The following is a 14381-nucleotide window of genomic DNA, read 5'->3' on the forward strand; positions in this document are numbered from 1 at the left end:
AGACCTGGGTTGTGAGTCCAGAGCTGCTGCCTACTCATGCGACAGGGAATACCGCCTACTCACCCCAGCTTGCTTTCCTGCTGCAAACTAGATATTAAAACCATCCAAGTCAGCATGGCTCTGATGGACAGAGTGACAAGCCGACTTCATAGGGCTTCAATCATAGGGCTGGGTCCAGAGCCTGTGCTTTCTCCCACACAAAAGATCCATCCACAGAAGAACATTTTGAAGGGTGCAGCATCCTTGTAGTCACTATCTGTGACAGTTAATCTTCTCGGTCAACTTGACTGAGAAGTACCTAGGAGACATAGCTCTGAGGCTGTTTCTAAGGGTGTGTTCAGAGAGGATTAGTTAAGGGGAGAATGACGTACCGTGAACAGGGATGACAGTACTCTAAGGACTAGTACCCCAGACTGAAGGCAGAGGGAGAAAGGAGAGAGATAGTAGAGTAACTGTACCCATCAATCTTTGCTTTTTGGCTGCAGACACAATACAACCAGCCAGCTCATGCTCCCTCTACCATATTTCCACCACCAAGATAGATTGTAACCTCAAACCATAAGCTTTCGTCAGGAATTCTCGTCACAGCTATAATAAAATGAACTAGTACCCTAAATTTATTACTAATTGTTCCAAAGTAATATATTGGTGGTTCCCTATCTTCATCCTTGAAAGAATTAGTGTCCCAAGAGTGAGTCTGTTGTCACTTGTCCCTTTCTATGACTGTTTCACCTAAGTTTCTTAAAGGTGTTCAAGAAAGTGGAGGTACTTGTCTATATGGGAGAGAGAGAGGATCAGTTTATCAGAAAACACATAATCCCAGGGATGCCATGCAGTCGATATACTTCCTATGCTACAGAATTATTCCCTTGGTCTTCTGTGATTTCAGGTAGAGCCTCCTCACAAACCTCTGCCCATTTCACACTTCATATTCATTGAGTAACGAGAAAGAAAATGATTACCCATGTGGTTTAATCTTCTGGCCTTCTATGCTGTGTCTGGGATGTATACTGCTTCTCTAAGATGGCCCCAGAGTTTTTCAAATTAATTTGTAATTCCTTTGAAATATTTCCCTTAAAGCATAGAATCCTATCTTTTGAAAACCCTTACCACTCATAATTCAGAGCTCTGAGCTTCATAAGTGTTCTTAAGCACAGCAGGCTTTCCATAAATATTTGCTGACAGTTCAGTAAGCATTAGCTGATGATGGTAACCCACTTAAAAATATATGCAAACTGTGCAGAGGTACAAAGCACACAAGCCACCACAAGTAATTCACGGAACTTTCTCAGTCCTTGAGGATCACCAGCCCTGCCCCCTTTCTCCCTACCATTCTTATCTATCTGTATGTCTCTGACTCTGTCTCTGTTAGTTTTCATTGTTGATTTTAATGGGTTTAGAATCACCTAAGAGACTTTCTGAATATTTCCAGAAAGGATTAGGTGGGGTCCATGAAAGCGATGGCACCATCCTATGGGCTGGGTACCTAAGATGTGGGCAAGCAACTGCCAGATATCTCTGACATCAGGAGCTACCTGAGTATCATCTTGTATACAACAGTGAAAGAAATGATGGGGGAATATATTAATTATTCTGTGAGTTGAGCAAATAATTTCATTCTATCAATTTGCATACTAAATGGTCAAACATTTTAGCTCCAATGGTGTTTTCAACTGACAACAGTATTTCCTGGAGCCTATGATGAGACAATTTGGAAGACATTGGCCATTTGGAACCTGAGAGAGTTTGAATAATTTCAACATTGGCTCAAACAGCTTTGCCCTCACTGTCTATACCTGGCAAAGAAACAAATGGCTTGTAAGATGAAAGTATTTGAAATAATTATTTAAGGTGTTTAAAACATCTTCTATCTTACAGTAGTTGACTTGCTGTTCTTTTTTTGTATCCAGCTAATGAAGAGATCCAAGACAACGTTTATAATGGAGGATGTGTTTTAGGCAAAAACAAAAACAACAACAAAAAACAAAAACAAAAAAGAGTAGGTGATTCCAGATTCTTTCTGGTAGGCATTACAAGCAAAACACAAGTGGCAAATTACCCCTACCTTTAATTGTTTGTTTATTTTTTAACCATACCATAAGTCATGGTTTCATAATCCCCCATTTTACTGCTGAAAACATAAAGCATAATGAGGTAGAAAGAAAAGTACATATGTTGTTGTATTATTTTTACAAACAATTTGTCAGACTGTGTTGATGTCTAGAGAACCACCTAGCAGACTCTGCTGTTTTGATAGAGAACTTTAAAATACATCGGCTGTGTCTAATCTTGTCTGCGATCCTTTTCTAGACATTGAGGCTGGTGGAGATAAACACCCAAAGCCCTCTAACAACCACAGAATAAAGCAAATAGTGAACCGGGGTGAACAATTTAACCGGGATGTCCAAAATTATCTAGAATGTAAAATGAACACAACCAGGACTAGGTATAGAAAGAAAATCACCCCTTGGATCCAAGTTTCAGCTCTTGCCCAGAGCTGAAGATAAGGATGACAACTTGCCCTGATTTTAGATAGATGGAGTCACCCCAGCTCCTTCACAAAAAGACCTAAACCTGAATTTGGACCAGCCATGCCTTTCTAGGCACGGTTGTGGAGGACATCAAGTAAAACAATTCCAGAGCACAGGGAACTTCTTGCCTTTCCCAATCTCCCACCTCTAGAGGGCCCAGGGCTGCTCTACAGGAACCTCTCACACCTGCAGAAAGGAAAAACTGAGCCAAAGTGACTAGAGAAGCCTGGGGACCCTGCAAGTTGTCACCAGCTTGTGTTTGAGGTTCCTAGGAAGCTTTTTGCGCAGTTTCCAGACCAAAATCTTCCCATACACATGAAATATGCCATGACACCTCAACAAGGGCGAACACTCTATTTATCAAATGCCGAAAGCCTTTCTGTTTCTGGAAAGGCTATGTTAAAAGAATTACCTGCTGTTTTCATCCAAGATCATTAAACAAGAAAACAGAAGACTCGACTCTGAAATGATTCCCTTGACCTTGAGTGCATATCCTAATATTTATATAAGCTTTAAAGACACCAAATACAGATGCATACAGAGACAAAGCAAAATCCTGAAATTCCCAATCAGACATACGTAGTTTTAAGTCACTTCTTACATTTGTTTTGTTTTAGGGGGAAACTCTGTTCATACTCCCTTAAGTCCTTCAGTGAGAGTCTTCTTTTCAGATTTTTTTTTTTTCCTGGAGATGGCCACTGAAATGAATGAGAAATGCCCGAGACTTGGCCAAGTGAATTTTTGGCTATAACTTCCTGGGGAAGTGCTTTGTGGGTAGGCAGCTGAATGAGCTGCTCTAAAAATCACGGAGCTGGCATTTAGTCATTTCCGTTTCATTCCTGCTTGCCTGCATTAGAAATATCGGCTGCTCAGAGGGAATCACTGTTTTAATCAACTGATTTCAATCAACTGATTTCAATCAACTCTCAAAGGACCTTCCAGCAATGTGATTCCCTCAACGTTGGGATACCACCTTTTACCAAAACCTTGAAGTTCTGATTTCAACGTGAGTGTGTTGGAACCCAGGGGCTGTGGCAGCCTCCTCCTCTTCCACCAGTCTCTTCTTTTATGGTTCTGAGAACTGGATTTATCATGAACCTAATACATCTGAAAGTCGATATTCTGTGTCTGCTGCATTGATCACATGAGCAAGTTCCTGATACAATGACAAGTGACATCCAAGAAGTTCCTTCATGGGAAAGAAGAAAATACCCTTTCTATCATTTTCTCATTCTACCCTGCTAGATGATGTAATGACTGAGCTCTGGTAGCCATGATGGGCCACGAGGTAGAAGTCTAGCAAAGTATTGACAGCAGAAAAATAGTTTTTTGGGACCCTGACAGCATAATTAAATCAGTCTGGTTTTGGACCATCTATGTCAATCTAGAGATGATAGAGGAGGACACTGAACTAAGCAATGTCAGAATCCTGGAATTAATTGTATTAATTTTATCCAAACAGAAACATCTACTGTATAGGATCTACCACTATTTGGAGTTTTGGTCACTCATCTCCCAACAGAGCCCTACCTAAGTCATATGGCGTTATTGGCACTCTGCCTACCAGATTCTCAAAACCATTCATGATCAGTTCTAAAGAAATGGGATCTTTGGATTCTGACGTGCGTTTTGTGAAGACATCGGCTGCAGTCCTTCATCCCAGAAGCCACACAGCAAGCACAACCGTGAGGCTGGTGAGCCTCACAGAAGCCTTGGAAGAAATGTGCCCTCTCTGGAATGGAAGAGCATACCAAGAGCTCAACACCTCTGGGGTCACTGAGAAATATGCTCTCCTCTTCATCAGCTGCATAAACTATCAATATAGTTATGCCTAAGACCTGCCTGCCATGAGTCTAAGAATGGCCTGACCATCTCAAGCCATGTGCTTACACTGGCAACATTATATGAGCGGGAAGTAACTGAGGTCAGATGCCTCTATGTAACATCCACTGAATCACCACGTACCTTTAAGCTCCACTTTAGACTTGATGGACTAACACCAGGCTCACACTTATGAGTTTCTGTTAGTTCGACTGATTATACAAATACTATTGTGAAATGCTTTTTACAGACACCGCTGAGCACATCAGTGATGGATTGTTTGTTCTAACACATTACCAGGCTCCCCATTAGCTCCCTACTGCATAGAAACAATCAGTGCTAAAACTGTAGCTTGATTTAATTTTCTACCTTTATGCTAGGGCTTTAGTACTGTCTAGTAAAACGCATTATTGTCCTGAATCCCAGCCAAGCAAAGTCAAACTGTCTGTAGCAGGGTTTTAAAAGCCACACTATTCTTATAATACAATAACCATGCAAATGACATTTTGGGAAAGCCTGCATGAGCCAGCTTATTCACTGTTGTGACAATTAGCAGATCACCATGACATTGTTAGTTGCCTTTTTCATAAAAGAGATATTGTCGGGCTTTAATTGATATACTCTATCAATAGGAAATATCTTTTTTGAATTCTTAAGCATAGAAAGATTCACAGTAGTTCCTAAAGACAAATATTTCTGAGGTTTAAGAAGGATGAAAGTGTATTTGAGCTTGTCTGAAGACTACTCAATCATATCAACTACTATCTGACTTAACCCCCAAAAATCTGGAGAATGCCTTAACTCAATTCTGTTTCCTGTTACAATCAAACTTCTAAATAGTGTTTAGATATATTTATACAGCATTGTTTCTGTTCTCGGTTAAGTTCTTGGACTAGTAAACATTTCCATCAGGACATCCTAATAACCAATACTGTATGCCCTGTAGAGGTGTTCTACAAATTATAATCAACCATGAATGTACCATCACATTAGCTTATGGCACTTCACGGGAATGCTTCCTTCACTGGGTCAGTTCAGCCACTCAACCACACACCCCGCCCTCACATGAATCCTCCCATGTGCCAATCGCTTGCATTACACATTTCTTGCTTCTATTTCTTTACATTTCTCACTTTACAAGCTAGCAGTGGGTGACTAATAGTAACCACTAAGAAAATTGTAAAAGCAATTCATAAAAAAAAAAAAAACCAAAAAACTACTTGAAGCAAGATCAAATGTGTAATAAAATGCTGTGTGTGGAACTACTTTAAAACTCTGGAGCACAGCTCAGAGGAAGGGCATTTCTTAGCATGAGTGCAGCCCTGGGTTTGATCCCAAACATCTCTAAAATGCTTCCAACACTAAGCCTTATTCCACAGGAGACTCTTTTCCTTAAAGCTCCACAATAAGAAGAGCAGTGCCAGGCTTCAAATAGGCAAGCTAAGTAGTTTCACCGTATCTCTGAGGTTCCCTTCTCCTCCACTATGAAAGAATCATCATAGTCTGTGAAAGGTAAGGTGCAAATGAGGTAGCCTTATTTGTGAGCCTCTGAGTCCCTACAGCTAAGCAGGTGGGTGGCAATGTTCAAATGTCTTCACAGCACCGTACACATGAGCTAAATGCAGAGGTTATGCCCACCAAAAGCAGCCTGTCTGACGTTCTTCCAGTTACATCATCAGTTCACTGTCTGAGGACGAGCTGAATATTCAAGGCTAGGATACAAGTGTAATGAACGTATCCTTGGAGCTTACTTCACACTGCTTCATAAAGACACTGTGGCTAGTGCTAAGAAAGGACAGAGCCTGTCAAAATCACAGAGGAATTGTACACAACAGTAAGACTAGTTAATGGCATGGCTGGCTTCAAAAGAAATATTCTGATGATCCATTCCCAAGGACGTAAAGGCTCTGTGAGAAAATACGATGTTCTTGAGTCAGAATAAGGGGGTAGAGAGTCAACCATAAAGCAAAAGGTGTCATGTTGTATTATTGCATAATCTAGAAATGTTAGGAGGGCTGACAGCAATCTGGGCCAACCAGGTGGTGAGTGACAGAGATAGTAGGGTCCAGGGTGCCCGCCTTCACGGGGATGGGCAACGCAGACAGCAGGGTGCTCACATGCTAGATTCTTGTTCAGGGGAGGAAGGAGAGGAGAAGCAGATATGGTTTGTATTTGATCTGCGAAACTGTTTTACATCAAAGGTCACTTATTTATTAAAATAAAAAGTTATGTCATTTGTACAGTTTCAATATTAATTTTCAATGGTCTCTGTGTTATGAATATTAAGAAAATGTAATGAGCTGGGCCATGGTGGCACACCCCTTTAATCCCAGCAGTCGGGAGGCAGAGGCAGGTGGATCTCAGAGTTTGAGGCCAACATGGTCTACAAAGCAAGCCCAGAACAGCCAGGGCAACACAAAGAAACCCTGTATCAAAAAACCTAAAATATAGATAGATAGATAGATAGATAGATAGATAGATAGATAGATAGACAGACAGACAGACAGACAGACAGACAGACAGACAGACAGATAAATGTAACGAGTTAGTTTCCATTCGGCTGCAAAGACTCCATGTTTACTGTAGCTTATTCTGCCTATGGCTATATAAATATTTCTGAGTCCATGTGAAATGAGTTGTGACATTTTCATTTGTTCTTCTTACATTACGCGTGTAGTTATCTTTGATATATTGTATTTGTACATATCTATAGGATATAGTATTGTAACTTGCTCATCCTTGTAGGTTCCCACAAAAGTGAGTGAGAGCATGTGGTGTTTATCTTTCTCTATGTGGCTTATTTCACTTAGTGTTATACCCTCCACTTCCATCCGTGTTCTGTAAATGACATAATTTCATCTTTCTATGGTTGAATATATATCATGTATTACATACCACATTTTTTTCACTTAATTTTGTTGGATTATCTATCTTGGCCATTGCTAGTACTACCAAAATAAATACAGGCATGGGGATAATGTCTTATATAATAATTTCTCCAGCTATATAACCAATATTGGGACTGTTGTATCTATTTTCAGCTTTTGGAAAGTTTTACTTTCATGCCTTTTACACAATGGTAGTGCCAACTTGTACTCTCAACACCACTGTAGGTAAATGAAATGTAAGTGTCTGTGGAAACTACAAGTTGCTACGTGTAAAAGACAGTTAACTACACAAAGCCTAGAAAGTAGGTGATGTTATCTCTTACACACACATGGTATTGGACACTATGTGAGTGACATAGATGGCCCAATGAGAATGTGAAAGAAGAGACAATGGCCAACATACTCCAATATTTAAGTGTGGACTGAAAGGGGAAACCAGTGGGTAAAAACCAAGGAAAGTAGTAACTATCGGGAGAAAATAACTCTGGTGACCAAGAGCAAAAGAAGAAATGAGCAAGGCTTCTGAGAACAGGCAACAGCTTCTGTGAGGATTTTTATCACCAGCACTGAAGTCCAGCAAGAGATTCAACTGAAAGTTCTCAAAAGCCTGTAGACAGTCGAGTACTGGCTGTGAGTTAGCTACACAAATGAGCTCTAGCTTGGTCTCAGTAAAAACCACAGACTATGAAACAGGGCACAGTGGACTGACACAATGACACACGAAATGTCACTCTCCTTAAGCATGGGCAACTATCACATCTCATTCAGTCGATTCGACATGGCAGGATTCTTCTTATCCATACCTAGAACATGGGAAGGAACAAATCATGATCTGCCCCTACCCAAATTAGAAACACATCTGGTCAGAAAAGTCCTTCAATGGTACTGTGCACACCTAATGCACAGGGGGACTCTGATTCAACAATCAACACACAGGAGGGGGAGGGAGAGAGGAGAGAGAGAGAAGAGAGAGAAAAGAGAGAGGAGGGGTCAGAGAGAATCTTGTTTACTGTACAACTTCCTGGAAGTTCTTACTCCTATTTCTCATGAAGTACCACACTGAAATTTTCTAATGAAAATACAATTGTATCGTGACATGAAAAGGAAGACTATTTTTTCTTGATTTTTTAAAATCATTTTAATCTTCCAACCATTATAGCTGTTTGTTGGAAAAGATGAAGAGAATTCAACTGAAGCTCTACTGTATGCAGTTATTCACATGAGATATGCAAATACCACTGTCTATGTTGAACTGTTAGAAAAATTTCCAGGAAGAGGCATTGCTGGTATAACATGAGAAGACAAAACCATATGATGTGGACATAAATGTATTATATCATTATTATTGATCAAAGAGCAATAAAGAAGCTTCTTACTTGCTTTGTCTCTAACCTTTTTCTTGCTTCAGGTTACAAAGGTTTCGTTACCGTAAGATGTCCTCAGTTGCAAGCACAAACACGTCACACACACACACACACCTAAATGGCTGATTTTAATATGAGTAAAAAAAGTATAATAATTACTTTTTTTTAAAGACATGGGTGAAGGATGTTTTTGTTTGTGCATCCATGCCATTGATGATGTCACTGTAGTCCTGGGAATTGACTGCTAGCTAAATAAGCTGGCTGTGGCACCAGGGAAATAACTTTTTTTTTCCTGAGAGTCACATGGATAGATACTATTTCAATTTCTTCTTGTGTAATGGTTGAGGAGAAAATGACATCTTGCAAATTAAATTCTAAAAGCTTTAACATCATTGTATCTTCATATCTAGTTAAAACAAAAACTTTATGATGACGTCAACACAATGCAGTTTCTATTCAAATGAGATTTGTTGTGATAACTGCTTTTCCCCATCTACCTCAGTCCATATCAGGACCCCGGGGCTCTAATTGCAGCCCTCTAGAGCTAGAGCAGCAGTGAGAGAAGCAGGTGGAGTCATTTATTCCACTTCCAAGTGAACTGCTGGAGTTGCACACATGGTTTCAAAGCAGCATCTGCCAATCCGTAGGTCACTGAAACATGCTACAAAACTGAACTAACTCTTGATACCTCACAACAAATATCCATGAAGTATGGAAGGAAAAAGGCATACAGAAAAGAAAGAAAGAAAGAAAGAGAGAGAGAGAGAGAGAGAGAGAGAGAGGAAGGAAGGAAGGAAGGAAGGAAGGAAGGAAGGAAGGAAGGAAGGAGTCTAACTGGCTACACCTGTGCTACTGTTTGTGTCACAAAGAAGGCTTAATGGCACCTATCAGGAGCCAAAAATGTTATCTCTGCTCTTAGACAGGACAGAATCCTCTAACACAAGCCCTCACTGATGAAAACCATGCACAGAGCTTCAGAGCTAGGGAGATGGCATGCAGACAGGAGTTTGGAGCCCTGGAACCCCAACTAGGTGGGTGTGGTACTGTGGCCTGCCTGTAATCTCAAGGATTGAGCTCAAGGAGGAGCCAGGAAATCTCCAGAGCAAGCTGGAGATTGCTACTAGGCTGAAAGATGAGTTCCAAATTCAGACCTTACCTCAATATGTAAGGTGGAAAGAATCAACTAGAGATGCATGATGCCAACCTCAGGTTTCCACACACAAGCATACATGTGCACTCAAAGCAATACAGATGTATGAATATTACGTATGCAAGCATATGCATACACACACACACACACACACACACACACACACAAACCACAGACACCTGATTTGCCTGGTGCATGCCAAAATGACCTGTGGTTTAGAAATACGTGTGTTTACACACATCCTCTGTCTTCTTTTTGGATCAGTGTCCACTCTGTTGCTTAGGACATTGGGTAGTTAATCTGCCCCTATCAGAGCACATGGTCTAGAATAGTGAATGAACACACTGTGCCCACCTTTCACCTCTTTTCTCTAGCTGAGTTGATGTCTGGTAATCTTTAGGGCCTCCAGAAAGCACAGTAAAAATTCTTAGGAAGCAGTTATTCCGCAAGCAACCAGCACACACCTCAGGCTCTGCTGTCTACCCGCAAGGTATCTCATTCACTTCCCTTTCAGCTATTCCTCCCCCAGAGCTGGAGAATGCCGTGTGGATTCTTCCCTTAAAATGCTGGGCTGAATGACAAGGCTGCATAGTGAATAGTCATTACCAAATAAAGGTCACTTGGATTAGACCGTGTACAACATCGGCAGAGAGAGACCTAGGGTCCCAGGTAGAAGAACCCACTGCTCAAACTCTCAGCTGGAGTCCCACCTCTGAAAGACCTAGAAAGTCAGTTAGCATCTTCAAAGCCCTTCAACTGTGTGATAGAGATAATGAGCAGAGCTGTCCTCAAAAGACTGCTGTGTGGATGCAATGGGGTGACATGTCAAAGTTCTTGGCTTGGTGCCTGACTTATAGTAAAGGCCAAAGAATTACTGCTACTGTTCACAGGAATGCCAGTTGCTAAATAGATCTATGAATGAGCTTATAAATCGCACCATTTATGGGCATTTCCTTGTTTGTTTGTTTTTTTCCAGTTGCAGCTGTTATTGGATTCCAATCTATTTAAATTAAATATTTAAAGCTTGGCACACCAGCTTCACCCCAGGATGGTTCTCCTCATGAGAAGCCTACCCAGTGCATGATAATGCCAGGTTGCTGAATCTAAGTTCATTCAGCCTACCAGTGCTGCATCAAAGCTAAGCCTTCTTGATACATTCATCGTATGACAAAGATCTTCAGACGGGGGCAGTGACCTCAACATGAGAGTTTAAGGGTAAGGCTTAGCCCCAGTTACCTGACTAGATCTATTACCTTGGGAGTCAGCCAAGCTATCTATCCTAAAGTACCTATTACATCAGAGGGTCACAATCAAAATACTTTCATGGTATATGGTTGTAATGACACCTGCCTATCATGTGTCTATGTCCACAGCCAATGCAGATGAAGCTGAGTTAGGTGGCTATAGTCTATCCTACCAAACCTTTCTAGTCTGATGCTGGAACGGACAGCTTCAAACATCCCATCCATGACTATGACAATAAACTGAACTAGAAGTCTGTCTCTCTACAGACCTGAATGAAACATCCCTGTGAGGATGGGGCACAAGAAGGGAAGCTGTAAAGATAAGAGAAAGTAGTCAGAAGGGTACCAATGAGCCTGAGGCGTGTGGAGAGCTTTCGGAGACAGTGTGACGTGACAGGACCTGCATGAAATCCTGTGGCAAGCAGCATGCAGAATGCCAGTTGGCTGTGGCACACACGCGCTCATGGTTGTGCAGTGGCCATCACCAGGAGCCTTTGAGTGCAGATCTACCTGCATCTTGGGCCACAGACCAGTGGCTCTACAGCTTGAGTTAAGTTCCAGAGTGCCCCACTTTGCTGGCCCCAGCCCTCTGCTCCCTGCTCCCTGATTTTCTCAATCTTGTTTTCTTTGCTTTCTTACACGTGCACTTCCTTGGATATATTCCTGTCCTTCCAGGAGAAGTCTAGCAGGAATCCCCCATACTCTGAAGATTCAGCCTTTTACCCAAATAACCGATTCCTTGATGTGTTTTTACGGGGGCACATTGACATTACAAAACGGACCTCCATCTACTGCCATGACCTATTTCACAAAGTACAGTTTTATATATCATGACAACATTCTTTCTGCATCGTGTGGCACTGTTCAACAAAGGTCTTTCTTTATAGCTGCATTCATGCATCTTAAAGAAATGAAGGAACCACGTGGTTGTTTTGATTGTGTCCGGGGTGACACTGTGCTGAGGAAAATGAGCCCCGTGGGAATAACTTTACAAGCTTGTTCTCTTGCCATGAGGCCCAAGCTCTGTGCACAAACAAGTCCCCTTGGCCCTCTGCAGGACTGGGAGGAGCCAGCACCATCTGCTTGGGGAGGCTGTTATTTCCATCTAATGGCTTGCCCTGAGCCAGTACACCTCTCTTTTCAAAGGGCTGCACAATTTCACACTTGGCACAACTGTGTTTTTGTGTATTTTAGGAAATGCAAAATAGATTGTACTTTACATTCTATAAGTGTCAACTAAAAAACAAAGCAAATGTTAATAATGTCCCCCAGACCTGCCTGCAGAATGTATCAGTTATATGTAACAGTGTTAGTGTCTAAAGAAAAAAAAAATAGACTTGTTCAAGAACATTATCTGTGACTGTGCCTAGAGTAATGTCTCTCAAGCACAAAAAAATCAGGAGGGGGAAAAAATCTTGCTTATCTCTAAGAAATGATGTTTAATCTGGGACACCGAATGGGACAATTAGGTCAGGTACCGTGTATCAAAATCTTGGGAAGAATGCCAAATATTCAATGTGAAAACTGCCCTGGAATTTGACTAGAGAAAATTTAATATACTTTTACAATTATGGATAGAATATGGAAATTTCACAAGGGATTTTTGTTTGTTTCAAAGAAATTAATTTCGATGGCATCTGTCAGTGCTTTAGACTGCTTAATGCCATACAGGGATATGCAATAGTGTTGGGACTGAAATCAGACAAGCTATACAGTTAGACAGACAGAAAGTTAGAGACAGACGTCATCCATCATTTTAACATTAATCACAGTATGCCTTGTATCCCTCTTCACAAATGCACAATAATCTCACTAAAAAGAGCACTAAAAAGAGTAATCTGCAGACACCATGATCCCTTCCTCTTAGAACTCCAGCCTTCCTCTCCTAAAATCAGGTACATTCTCTTATTTGCCCTGGGTTTCTAACTGAAGAGTGTCTCCTTACAAACATGAACAAACAAAAAATCTCACATATCCTGGAACTTCAGAATTTTGCTTTATTTAGAAATAAGATTTCTACAGATGTAATTAATAAAGTTACTGTTGCACTGGATTATGGGAATTCAATGGACGATGTCCTTAGAAACCCATGCAATAACAGAGAGAGAGAGAGAGAGAGAGAGAGAGAGAGCCACACAGGTGATAGGCAGAGACTGAAATGACATAGGTGCAGATGAAAGAATGGCTCCTCTACACAAGGTCCCACCAACACCCCAGCCTCTGACTTTGAGGCTTGTGTGTCACGAGACAATGTATCTCTGTCACATTAAGGCATGTAGTATGTGGTATTTGTCATAGATGTCAGATGGAACTAACATATACTAATACAGCTATGAAATTCAAGAAACTTAACACTAATTAAACAATATTAGAATATTATAATTTCATTAATATTCACAGTAATTTCTTCTACGGGCTTCTCTCCCAAGCCAAACTCTAATCCAGGATCACACACTGAGTTTTGCCATCATCTCTCCTTAGGTTCTTCCATCTGAATCCATTCTCCAACCTTTTCTTAACATTCTAGACATGCAAAGTTTGGATTAGTGTGGTCTACACGGTTGGTAGACACAGAATTGCTCAAGACTTTTGCCCATGCCAGGCCTGGGACCATGAACTTTCTGTTTACCTTCGTTCTCTCTCTTGCCTAACATTACCCCTAACAAGAGGTCCCTGTGCAGCCTGTGCTCATCACAAATCCTTTGCTGACCTCAAATAATGTAATTCCCCACTATGCCTACAGTCATCAACAGGTACCATTTCAAGTATTCCTTGACATTTAATGTGACCCTGACCCCATCGTCATTTCATGAGTCATATCTTACTGACACCCCCATAGTTCGTACTGTGTACCTGATATGCATGTTGTTTGAATTTAATTAGACTACCATTCCAAGAAATTTACTGTACGTTAAATACTTGATTCTCTCACCAAATGCATTTTCCAGCTTGATTTTGGTATTATAGCACAGGGGAAAGAAAGAGTACAAAGTATTTCTTTCCATTGCAGAAAAACTGGTAATTATCAATCAGTAATTATTTCCATAAGAAGCATTATTCTTTCAGGTATACAGCTGATGTTTGCTCATTAGCCAAAGGCACTCCAGGGAATAGAACATGACTCATAAATAATAAGCAAGGTAGTTTTATTATCAGCCCTGGATTCGAAGGCTATACAATTCTGCTATTCGTTAGAATAAAGGAAATGAAGCAGTCAGAATCAAGACTCACTAATTTATATTTACTACCTAAAAATACTTGATTTATAGATTATTTTTGAGAAAATACATTTTAATTCTCTCAAATATAAATAGTTATTTTTTAAAGCCAAATCCAAATAAATTGCTCAGTTAGATTCTGCTTTAATAAATATATAAGAAGGT

At 40.7% G+C, this 14381-nt stretch overlaps 1 protein-coding gene across 18 annotated transcripts in view; it reads right to left on the minus strand.

Moving 5' to 3' along the window:
- Positions 1–14381, minus strand: part of Ncam1 (neural cell adhesion molecule 1) — a 300416-nt gene that overhangs the window by 235896 nt on the left and 50139 nt on the right. The gene's annotated exons all lie outside the window — the stretch shown is intronic.

This window comes from Psammomys obesus, unplaced genomic scaffold, assembly GCF_907164565.1.
Source record: "Psammomys obesus unplaced genomic scaffold, mPsaObe1.curated_primary_1811, whole genome shotgun sequence".
NCBI classification, from domain to species: Eukaryota; Metazoa; Chordata; class Mammalia; order Rodentia; family Muridae; genus Psammomys; species Psammomys obesus.